Source organism: Gorilla gorilla, chromosome 2, assembly GCF_029281585.2.
Source record: "Gorilla gorilla gorilla isolate KB3781 chromosome 2, NHGRI_mGorGor1-v2.1_pri, whole genome shotgun sequence".
Lineage (NCBI taxonomy): Eukaryota > Metazoa > Chordata > Mammalia > Primates > Hominidae > Gorilla > Gorilla gorilla.
In genome coordinates this window covers 167,149,107-167,160,260 of record NC_086017.1, presented here as the reverse complement: position 1 = coordinate 167,160,260, position 11,154 = coordinate 167,149,107, and the positions used below count along the sequence as shown (strand labels likewise).

Genomic DNA, 11,154 nt, shown 5'->3' with positions numbered 1-11,154 from the left:
AGAATGAGAATTTGTAATAATTCCAAAGTGCACTAAATGCAACTTTATTTTCTGCAATTGTCCCCATCTTGCTCCAGCTGGCTCTGACTACAGTCCTGCTGATGGTCATCAAGGTACAGTTGAAATGGTGTTGGGGAGTGTATTCGTCTGTTTTCACACTGCTATAAAGAAATACCTGAGACTGGGTAATTTATAAAGTAAAGAGGCTTAATTGACTCACAGTTCCACATGGCTGTGGAGGCCTCAGGAAACTTACTAACACAACCATGGGGGAATGCTAAGGGGAAGCAAGCACCTTCTTCACAAGATGGCAGAAGAGAGAAGAACAGGGGAAACTGCCACTTATAAAACCATCAGATCTCATGAGAGCTCCTACTCACTATCATGAGAACAGCATACGGGAAACCGCCCCCATGATCCAATCACCTACCTCCCTTGACACGTGGGGCATAGTTGGAGATGAGATTTGAGTGGGGACACAGAGCCAAACCATATCAAGGAGGAACACTTGATTCTGCTAAAGACGGGTAACAGCATCTCTTTCTAAATACTGTCTTCAGATAAAGAGTCAATGTAATTCAGATTTATACTCTTCATAACAGTGGTTTCTCTCCTCTTAAGGAACTTCCCCGTCCAATTCTCCCTTCCTCTGAGTCCCATGGGAAGCTTATTACAATGTGGGGAAGAGCCTCTGGTCCATGTGCCACATTCTGTGTCCTTGCCGGCCTCAATTCATTTGGTCATTGTCACAGCTACCATGTTGATAGACATTGACAAGATTGTAGATATCTAGACTATACTTTCAGGGATCATTTCTATAGTTTGTTACTAGAGAAGTTTCTCTGAATGTGTAGAGCACCGAAGACAAGCATCCCCTCTCTCGCCACTCCTATTCACTCATAAGTGAGAGTTGAACAATGAGAACACATGGACACAAGGAGGGGAACATCCCACACCAGGGCCTGTCAGGGGGTAGGGGGCTGGGGAAGGGATAGCATTAGGAGAAATACCTAATGTAAATGATGAGTTGATGGGTGCAGCAAACCAACATGGCACATGTATACCTATGTAACAAACCACATGTTGTGCACACATACCCCAGAACTTACAGTATAATAATAATAAATTAAAATTAAAATAATTTACTTTTATAAAATTAAAATAATTTACTTTTATAAAAAAGTAAAATAATAGAACCCCCCCCAAAAAAAAAGATTGTAGATCTCTAGTCATGACTTCACGTACAAGGCCCCTTCACTCTGTGACCTCCTTTTTCCATGATTGCAGGCTTCTTCTAGCCTACCAGTCCTCTCAGTTTCCATGTTCCTTTCTAATCACACACAGCCTGCAAGTACTTGTGAGTCTCCACTGCACCATGGTTCAGGCCATGGGGAATAGGGGAACTAGTTTAGGCCCATCTACGGAAACACCTCTCTCCAACATCACTTCTGAACCGAGCCCATAGGATGGCACCATGTTCAATAAGGTGCCACAAAAAACCTATGGCTTCCCTCAACTTGTTGCAATCTCTCCAGCGTGGAGAGTCTCTGACAGCCCCAAACCTGTTTGGATGTTTAACCACACTTGCCACATGCTCAACCCTAAGGACATGGAGAACTAGGAAATTCTTACCTGGCCCTCCTCTCTTTCTCAACTTCCCCCCTTTTCCCAGCACCAGGACTTTCTGTTTACTTTCCCTTTCCTTCTGTAAGCAAATTTCCTATGTAATAGCCTGTTTCTTACCAACTCCATGAGTGTCTTTGCTCCATGTAGATATCTTTTCCCTTCCTTGGCACTAAAGCCTTCATAATCTGGCCCTTATGCTAGAAGGACTACAGAAGATTTTTTGTTTTTAATTACCAAGGGGCAAATATATTAGTAATTATTTCAAGAATATCAGTTTCTAATAATAGCAGTAATTAAGTGTTAGCCTCTCTCTCTAGGGTTTGAAGCATGGCTCTACCACTCACTAACTGTCCAGCCTTAGATATGTCACTTAACTATTGTACACTTCAGTATCCTCTTATGTGAAAAACAGTAGATAACAGTGAGCTTGTTATGATGCTTAAATAAGATAAAGCAGGTGTAGCACTCAACATAGTTGCTAGTATACAATGAAGTGCCTAGCTAACATTAGAAATTAGTGGTGTTTCTTTGTCCCTTAGCTACTAAGGTAGTCATTCATTTAAATTATTAAATTTCATGTGCAAAAAAAAGAGCACTAAACAAAGAAAGGATGCCCATTATTTTATTTTCTTACAAAACCACAAAATTCTGCCTCCAGCTTTTTAGATCCCCTTGCAGAAGATCATTGCTGAGATGCCTAACACTGGATGGCAATGTTGCACTGGGCAGGCTTCATTAAGACCCTGGAGAGTGGATTCTTCCTTTCTGAAAAAGGGCATAGTTAAATCAACTTAATCAAATGTTAGGTGAAAATTTAGGGTCTGTCACATACACACATATACACAATCTCTCCCTTTTTCTTTTTCTTTTTTTTTTTTTGAAATTGAATCTCACTCTGTCGCCCAGGCTGAAGTGCAGTGGCACAATCTCGGCTCATTGCAGCCTCCGCCTCCCAGGTTCAAGCAATTCTCCTGCCTCAGCCTCCCAAGTAGATGAGACTACAGGTGCAAGCCACCATACCTGGCTAATTTTTGTATTTTTAGTAGAGGCAGGGTTTTGCTAGGTTGGCCAGGCTGATCTTGAACTCCTGACCTCACCTCAGGTGATCCACCCACCTCGGCCTCCCAAAATGCTGGGATTATAGGCATAAGCCAACGCACTTGGCCCACAATCTTTTCAAATCAACCAGAAAATATATCTAAAGAGCTATTTTCACATTTTAAATGGTCTATTTAATACTAAATGTCTTATTAACGTTGAAAATGTCTCTTTTAATACTTCAGTAAGTGCCATTGTCAGTACGTAGTTTTCTATATACAACTGACACGTGTTTAGTAACAGCTGATTACTGTGGCTTAATAGTCACTTCTGAATGAATCAGAAGCACTTTGAAACCTGGTTAAAGTAATTTATCTGGTTGTTCAAACACAGTTCAGCAAAACAAGCTAAAACACTCACCTGGTTTATAGTCCTGCCCTCTCAATAAACGCTTGCTGAAAAACAAAATGCTATCACACAACTATACCTTGAAACAACTATAACTCTTTAGAAACTACCATTATGGAGAGATTTTGGTCATAAAAGAAATTTTATTAAATTTAGTGAGATACATATAGGAATTCAAATTGTGCTGCAATATTCCTTTCTTCATTGGTTCATTCATTTAAACTACCGCTGAGAGAGATATTCAAAATAAGCCGGATTTGCAACTCCAATGACCCACACCAGAATGCAAAAATTTCCCTTTTCCTCTCAGAGCCTGTCAGTCTAAATAATACATATGTGTTTAATTTAACTAAATATCTAAATGATACTTCTAAGATGCTTGGAATATAGTTGCTTTTATAAATATAAGGCACTACCACCCCAGATATTACCAGAGTCTTATCTGTAGTGTTAATCTTCACCTTCTACGAAAAAAGAGTTTGCAGAGCAAACGTCAGACTAGTCTCTATGCAATTAAGAATGTGTGGAGCTCAAATTAGTGAGACTTCATAGCATTTAGAACCAGAGGCAGAGCTATTCCCTGGAGGGTCTCTGTCTTCAGAATTAACACTGCCTGTTTTGGTTTAGCAAAATCTACATTTGAGGAAGTGGGAACAAAATCCCATCTAACAAACAAAAGCTTTCTGAAACTTTGGACTCTTTCAAAGCTAAGCAAATGCTTTCAAAGACAGGACTTGAAAAAAAACACTTTACTGCTCCTCCCTGCCCCCACCCCACCACCCAATGCTGGGACATAGGGGTACTGTCTCCGTGCAGCGAATAAACAAAGGGAAGAATCTAACTGATACTAACTCAAATATGTCTTTTATACTTTATTTCAAATTTCCATAATCAGAGGGAATGCAGAGATTTCTTTCTGCAATGTGCTTTGGTAATACATTTATTTGGTTTGGTTTGGAGTGGGGGAAGAGTGGCTAGTGCTCCTCTCTGAAGAAATTATGAAATCTCTCTTCTACCCATTTTCTCTCATCCCTTTCCCAAATTTATAATTTTTCTTTTCCAAATAAGATTTCATTAATTTTTTACTATAGACACAAACATTAGAGCACCCAATATGCATGCCTTGCAGTGACATAAAAAAATAGCAAATAAATAACAAGGAAGGAACAGGAAAAGCAAAGGTGACAAATCGGATCTCTTGATATTTTTTTCAAAGTGATCAGCTGGGCACAAGTGCTGTTTTATGACTCCCTCCCTACTCACCTCTCCTCAACAGCTCCACTTCCCACCCCACAGCTTACCCCTCGGGTTGCAATTGGATAAAAAATTCTAAAGTTTCTTCCATTAGGAGAATGATTTGTGTATGCGTGTGTGTGCGCTAACTTAAAAAAGACCCAAGCAAATATATGTGGATAATCTTCAGATCTAGGGAAGGAATGAAATTCTTCTGGTTAAGTGAATAAGGTGAGATAAGAATGTTCATTTATTTTAATGGGTAGTATATCCACTTTTCCTTGAAAAACATGCCTAATTCAATAAAGGAGGAAGTCATCATTAAAAAGAAGTTGAGCAGTTTTTTTGTATATTATCCTGTTTATCATAATAGATATTCTCTGCCTATCCCAAAAAATAAAATAGAAAATACAAGCAAATAGGGCTGGGTGTGGTGGCTCACACCTGTAATCCCAGCACTTTGGGAGGCTGAGGTAGGCAGATCACAAGGTCAGGAGCTCGACACCAGCCTGGTCAATATGGTAAAACCTCATCTCTACTAAAAATACAGAAATTAGATGGGCATGGTGGTGCGTGCCTGTAGTCCCACCTACTTGGGAGGCTGAGGCAGAAGAATCGCTTGAACCCAGGAGGCAGAGGTTGCGGTAAGCCAAGATCACACCGCTGCACTCCAGTCTGGGTGACAGAGCGAGATTCTGTCTCAAAAAGAAAAGAAAGAAAAGAAAAGAGAAAAAAAGGAAAGGATAGGAAAGGAAAGAAAGGAAATGAGAAGGAAAGAAAGGAAAGGAAAGGAAATGAGAAGAAAAGAAAGAAAACATAAGCAAATTTAGGGTGGCTGGCAAGATGGCCGAATAGGAACAGCTCCAGTCTGCGGCTCCCAGCGAGATCAATGCAGAAGGTGGGTGATTTCTGCATTTCCAACTGGGGTACCCAGCTCATCTCATTGGGACTGGTTAGACAGTGGGTGCAGCCCACGGAGGGCAAGCTGAAGCAGGGTGGGGCATCACCTCACCCAGGAAGCACAAGGGGTTGGGGAACTCCCTCCTCTAGCCAAGGGAAGCCATGAGGGACTGTGCTGTGAGGAACAGTGCATTCTGGTCCAGATACTACACTTTTCCCACGGTGTTTGCAACCCTCAAACCAGGAGATTCCCTCAGGTGCCTACACCAACAGGGCCCTGGGTTTCAAGCACAAAACTGGGCAGCCATTTAGGCAGACACCAAGTGAGCTGCAGAAGTTTTTTTCATACCGTCGTTGCACCTGGAATGCCAGGGAGAAAGAACCATTCACTCCCCTGGAAAGGGGGCTAAAGCCAGGGAGCTAAGTGGTCTAGCTCAGCAGATCCCACCCCCATAGATCCCAGCAAGCTAAGATCCACTGGCTAGAAATTCTCGCTGCCAGCACAGTATTGTGAAGTCGACCTAGATGGCTGAGCTTGGTGGGGGGAGGGGCGTCAACCATTACTGAGGCTTGAGTAGGCAGTTTTCCCCTCACAGTGTAAACAAGGCCACTAGGAAGTTCGAACTGGGCAGAGCCCAACACAGCTCAGCAAAGCCGCTCTAGCCAGACTGCCTCTCTAGATTCCTCTTCTCTGGGCAGAGCATCTCTGAAAAAAAGTTAGCAGCCCCAGTCAGGGGCTTATAGATAAAACTCCCATCTCCCTGGAACAGAGCACCTGAGGGAAGGGGCAGCTGTGGGTGCAACTTCAGCAGACTTAAACGTTCCTGCCTGCCGGCGCTAAAGACAGCAGTGGATCAAGCAGCTGCTAAAGGACAGCTCTGCTAAAGGACAGACTGCCTCCTCAAGTGGGTCCCTGACCCCCATGCCTCCTGACTGGGAGACACCTCCCAGCAGGGGTCGACAGACACCTTATACAGCAGGGCTGCCACTGGCATCTGGTAGGTGCCTCTCTGGGATGAAGCTTCCAGAGGAAGGAGCAGGCAGCAATCTTTGCTGTTCTGCAGCCTCCACAGGTGAGACCCAGGCAAACAGTGTCTGGAGTGGAACCCCAGCAAACTCCAGCAGACCTCCAGCAGAGGGTCCTGACTGTTAGAAGGAAAACTAACAAACAGAAAGCAATAGCATCAACATCAACAAAAAAGACATCCACACAAAAACCCCAACCAAAGGTCACGAACAGCAAAAACCAAAGGTAGATAAATCTATGAAGATGAGGAAAAGCCAGTGCAAGAAGGCTGAAAATTCCAAAAACCAGAATGCCTCTTCTCCTCAAAAAAATCACAACTCCTTACCAGGAAGGGGACAACACTGCACGGAGAATGAGTTTGAAGAATTGACAGAAGTAGGCTTCAGAAGGTGGGTAATAACAAACTCCTCCAAGCTAAAGGAACATATTCTAACCCATTGCAAAGAAGCTAAGAACCTTGAAAAAAGGTGAGAAGAATTGCTAACTAGAATAACCAGTTTAGAGAAGAAAATAAATGACCTGATGGAGCTGAAAAACACAGCACAAGAACTTCGTGAAGAATACACAAGTATCAATAGTTGAATCAATCAAGTGGAAGAAAGGATATCAGAGATTCAATATCAAATCAATGAAATAAAGCGTGAAGACAAGATTAGAGAAAGAAGGATGAAAAGGAATGAACACAGCTTCCAAGAAATATAGGACGATGTGAAAAGACCAAACCTACGTTTGACTGGTGTACCTGACAGTGATGGGGAGAATGGAACCAAGTTGGAAAACACACTTCAGGATGTTATCCAGGAGAACTTCCTCAACCTAGCAAGACAGGCCAACATTCACATTCAGGAAATACAGAGAACACCACTAAGATACTCCTTGCAAAGAGGCACTCCAAGACACATAATCGTCAGATTCACCGAGGTTGAAATGAAGGAAAAAATGTTAAGGGCAGCCAGAGAGAATGGTTGAGTTACCCACAAAGGGAAGCTCATCAGACTAACAGTAGATTGCTCTGCAGAAACCCTACACACCAGAAGAGAGTGGGGGCCAATATTCAACATTTTAAAGAAAATGATTTTCAACCCAGAATCTCATATCCAGCCAAACTAAGCTTCATATGCGAAGGAGAAATGCAATCCTTTCCAGACAAGCAAATGCTGAGGGATTTTGTCACCACCAGGCCTGACTTACAAGAGCTCCTGAAGGAAGCACTAAATATGGAAAGGAAAAGCCAGTACCAGCCACTGCAAAAACAAACCAAAATGTAAGGACCATCGAAACTATGAAGAAACTGCATCAACTAATGGCCAAAATAACCAGCTAGGATCAAACTCACACATAACAATAGTAACCTTAAATGTAAATGGGCTAAATGCCCCAATTAAAAGGCACAGAGTGGCAAACTGGATAAAGTGTCAAGACCCATTGGTGTGCTGTATTCAGAAGACCCATCTCACGTGCAAAGACATGCGTAGGCTCAAATTAAAGGGATGGTGGAAGATAGATTTACCAAGCAAATGGAAAGCAAAAAAAAGAAAAAGCAGGATTTGCAATCCTAGTCTCTGATAAAACAGAATTTAAACCAGCAAAGATTAAAAAAGACCAAGAAGGGCATTACATAATGGTAAAGGGATCGATGCAACAAGAAGGGCTAACTATACTAAATATATATGCACCCAATACAGGAACACCTAGATTTATAAAGCAAGTTCTTAGAGACCTACAAAGAGACTTAGTCTCCCACACAATGATAGTGGGAGACTTTAACACCCCATTGTTAATATTAGATCAAGAAGACAGAAAATCAACAAGTATATTCAAGACTTGAACTCAGCTCTGGACCAAGCAGACCTAAAGGACATCTACCGAACTCTTTACCGCAGATCAACAGAATATACATTCTTCTCACCACCACATAGTACTTATTCTAAAATCAACCATATAATTGGAAGTAAAACACTCCTCAGCACATGCAAAAGAATGGAAATCGTAACAAACAGTCTGTCAGACCACAGTGCCATCAAATTAAAACTCAAGATTAGGAAACTCACTCAAAACTGCACAACTACATGGAAACTGAACAACCTGCTCCTGAATGACCACTGGGTAAATAACAAAATTAAGGTAGAAATAAATACATTATTTGAAACCAGTGAGAACAAAGACACAACGTACCAGAATCTCTGGGACACAGCTAAACCAGTGTTTAGTGGGAAATTTATAGCACTAAATGCCCACAGGAGAAAGCAGGAAAGACCTAAAATCAACACCCTAACATCACAATTAAAAGAACTAAAGAAGCAGGAGCAAACAAATTCAAAAGGTAGCAGAAGACAACAAATAACTAAGATCAGAGCAGAACTGGAGGAGATAGAGAAATGAAAAACCCTTCAAAAAATCAATGAATCCAGGAGCTGATTTTTTGAAAAGATTAACAAAATAGATAGACTGCTAGCTAGACTAATAAAGAAGAGAGAAGAATCAAATAGACACAATAAAAAAGGATAAAGGGGAGATCACCACTAATCCCACAGAAATACAAACTACCGTCAGAGAATACTATAAACACCTCTACACAAATAAACTAGAAAACCTAGAAGAAATGGATAAATTCCTGGGCACATACACCCTCCCAAGACTAAACCAAGAAGAAGTCGAATCCCTGAATAAACCAATAATAAGTTCTGAAATTGAGGCAGTAATTAATAGCCTACCAACCAAAAAAATCCCGGGACCAGACAGATTCACAGCCTAATTCTACCAGAGGTACAAAGAGGCGCTGGTACCATTCCTTCCGAAACTATTCCAAACAATAGAGAAAGAGAGACTCCTCCCTAACTCATTTTAGGAGGCCAGCATCTCCTGATACCAAAACCTGGCAGAGGCACAACAAAAAAAGAAAATTTCAGGCCAATATCCCTGATGAACATCGGTGCAAAAATCCTCCAAAAAATACCAGCAAACTAAATCCAGCTGCACATTAAAAAGCTTATCCACCATGATCAATCGGCTTCATCCCTGGGATGTGAGGTGGCTTCAACACACGCAAATCAATAAATGTAATCCATCACATAAACAGAACCAATGACAAAAACCACATGATTATCTCAACAGAGGCAGAAAAGGCCTTCAATAAAATTCAAAGCCCTTTCATGCTAAAAACTCTCAATAAACTACATACTGATGGAACATATCTCAAAATAATAAGAGCTATTTATGGAAAACCTACAATCAATATCATACTGAATGGGCAAAAGCTGGAAGCATTCCCTTTGAAAACTAGCACAAGACGAGGATGCTCTCTCTCACCACTCCTATTCAACATAGTATTGGAAGTTCTGGCCAGGGCAATCAGGCAAGAGAAAGAAATAAAGGGTATTCAAATAGGAAGAGAGGAAGTGAAATTGTCTCTGTTTGCAGATGACATGATCGTATATTTAGAAAACCCCATAATCTCAGCCCAAAATCTCCTTAAGCTCATAAGCAACTTCAGCAAAGTCTCAGGATACAAAATCAATATGCAAAAATCACAAGCATTCCTATACACCAATAATAGACAAACAGCCTAATCATGAGTGAATTCCCATTCACAGTTGCTACAAAGAGAATAAAATACCTAGGAATCCAACTTACAAGGGATGTGAAGGATCTCTTCAAGGAGAACTACAAACCACTGCTCAAGGAAACAAAGGAGGACACAAACAAACGGAAGAACATTCCATGCTCATAAATAGGAAGAATCAATATCATGAAAATGGCCATACTGCCCAAAGTAATTTGTAGATTCAATGCTATCCTCATCAAGCTACCATTGACTTTCTTCACAGAATTAGAAAAAAACTACTTTAAATTTCATATGGAAACAAAAAGAGCCCATATAGCCAAGACAATCCTAAGCAAAAAGAACAAAGCTGGAGGCATCACACTACCTGACTTCAAAATATATTACAAGGCCACAATAACCAAAACAGCATGGTACTGGTACCAAAACAGATATATAAACCAATGTAACAGAACAGAGGCCTCAGATATAATGCCACACATCTACAACCATCTGATCTTCGACAAACCTGACAAAAACAAGCAATGGGGAAACCACTCTCTATTTAATAAATGGTGTTTGGAAAACTGGCTAGCCATATGCAGAAAACTGAAACTGGACCTCTTCCTTACACCTTATACAAAAATTAACTCAAGATGGATTAAAGACCTAAACATATGACCTAAAACCATAAAAACCCTAGAAGAAAATCTAGGCAATACCATTCAGGACATAGGCACGGGCAAAGATTCATGACTAAGACACCAAAAGCAATGGCAACAAAAGCCAAAATTGACTAATGGGATCTAATTAAACTAAAGAGCTTCTGCACAGCAAAAGAAATTATCATCAGAGTGAACAGGCAACCTACAGAATGGGAGAAAGTTTTTGCCATCTGACAAAGGTCTAACATCCAGAATCTACAAGGAACTTAAACAAATGTACAAGAAAAAAACAGCCCCATCAAAAAGTGGGTGAAGGATATGAACAGACACTTCTCAAAAGAAGACATTTATGCAGCCCGCAAACATATGAAAAAAAGCTCATCATCACTGGTCACTAGAGAAACGCAAATCAAAACCACAATGAGATACCATCTCCTGCCAGTTAGAATGGTGATCATTAAAAAGTCACGAAACAACAGATGCTGGAGAGGATGTGGAAAAATAGGAAAGCCTTTACACTGTTGCTGTGAGTGTAAATTAGTTCAACCATTGCAGAAGACAGTGTGGCAATTCCTCAAGGATGTAGAACCAGTAATACCATTTGGCCCAGCAATCTCATTGCTGAGCATATACCCAAAGGATTATAAATCATTCTACTACAAAGACACATGCACACGTATGTTTATTGCAGCACTGTTCACAATAGCAAAGACTTA

The 11,154-nt window shown here is 40.9% G+C and overlaps 1 pseudogene; it reads left to right on the top strand.

Moving 5' to 3' along the window:
- The first annotated feature begins 790 nt into the window (after window positions 1-790).
- Window positions 791-866, top strand: LOC115934274 (uncharacterized; annotated as a pseudogene).
- The last annotated feature ends 10,288 nt before the right edge of the window (window positions 867-11,154 follow it).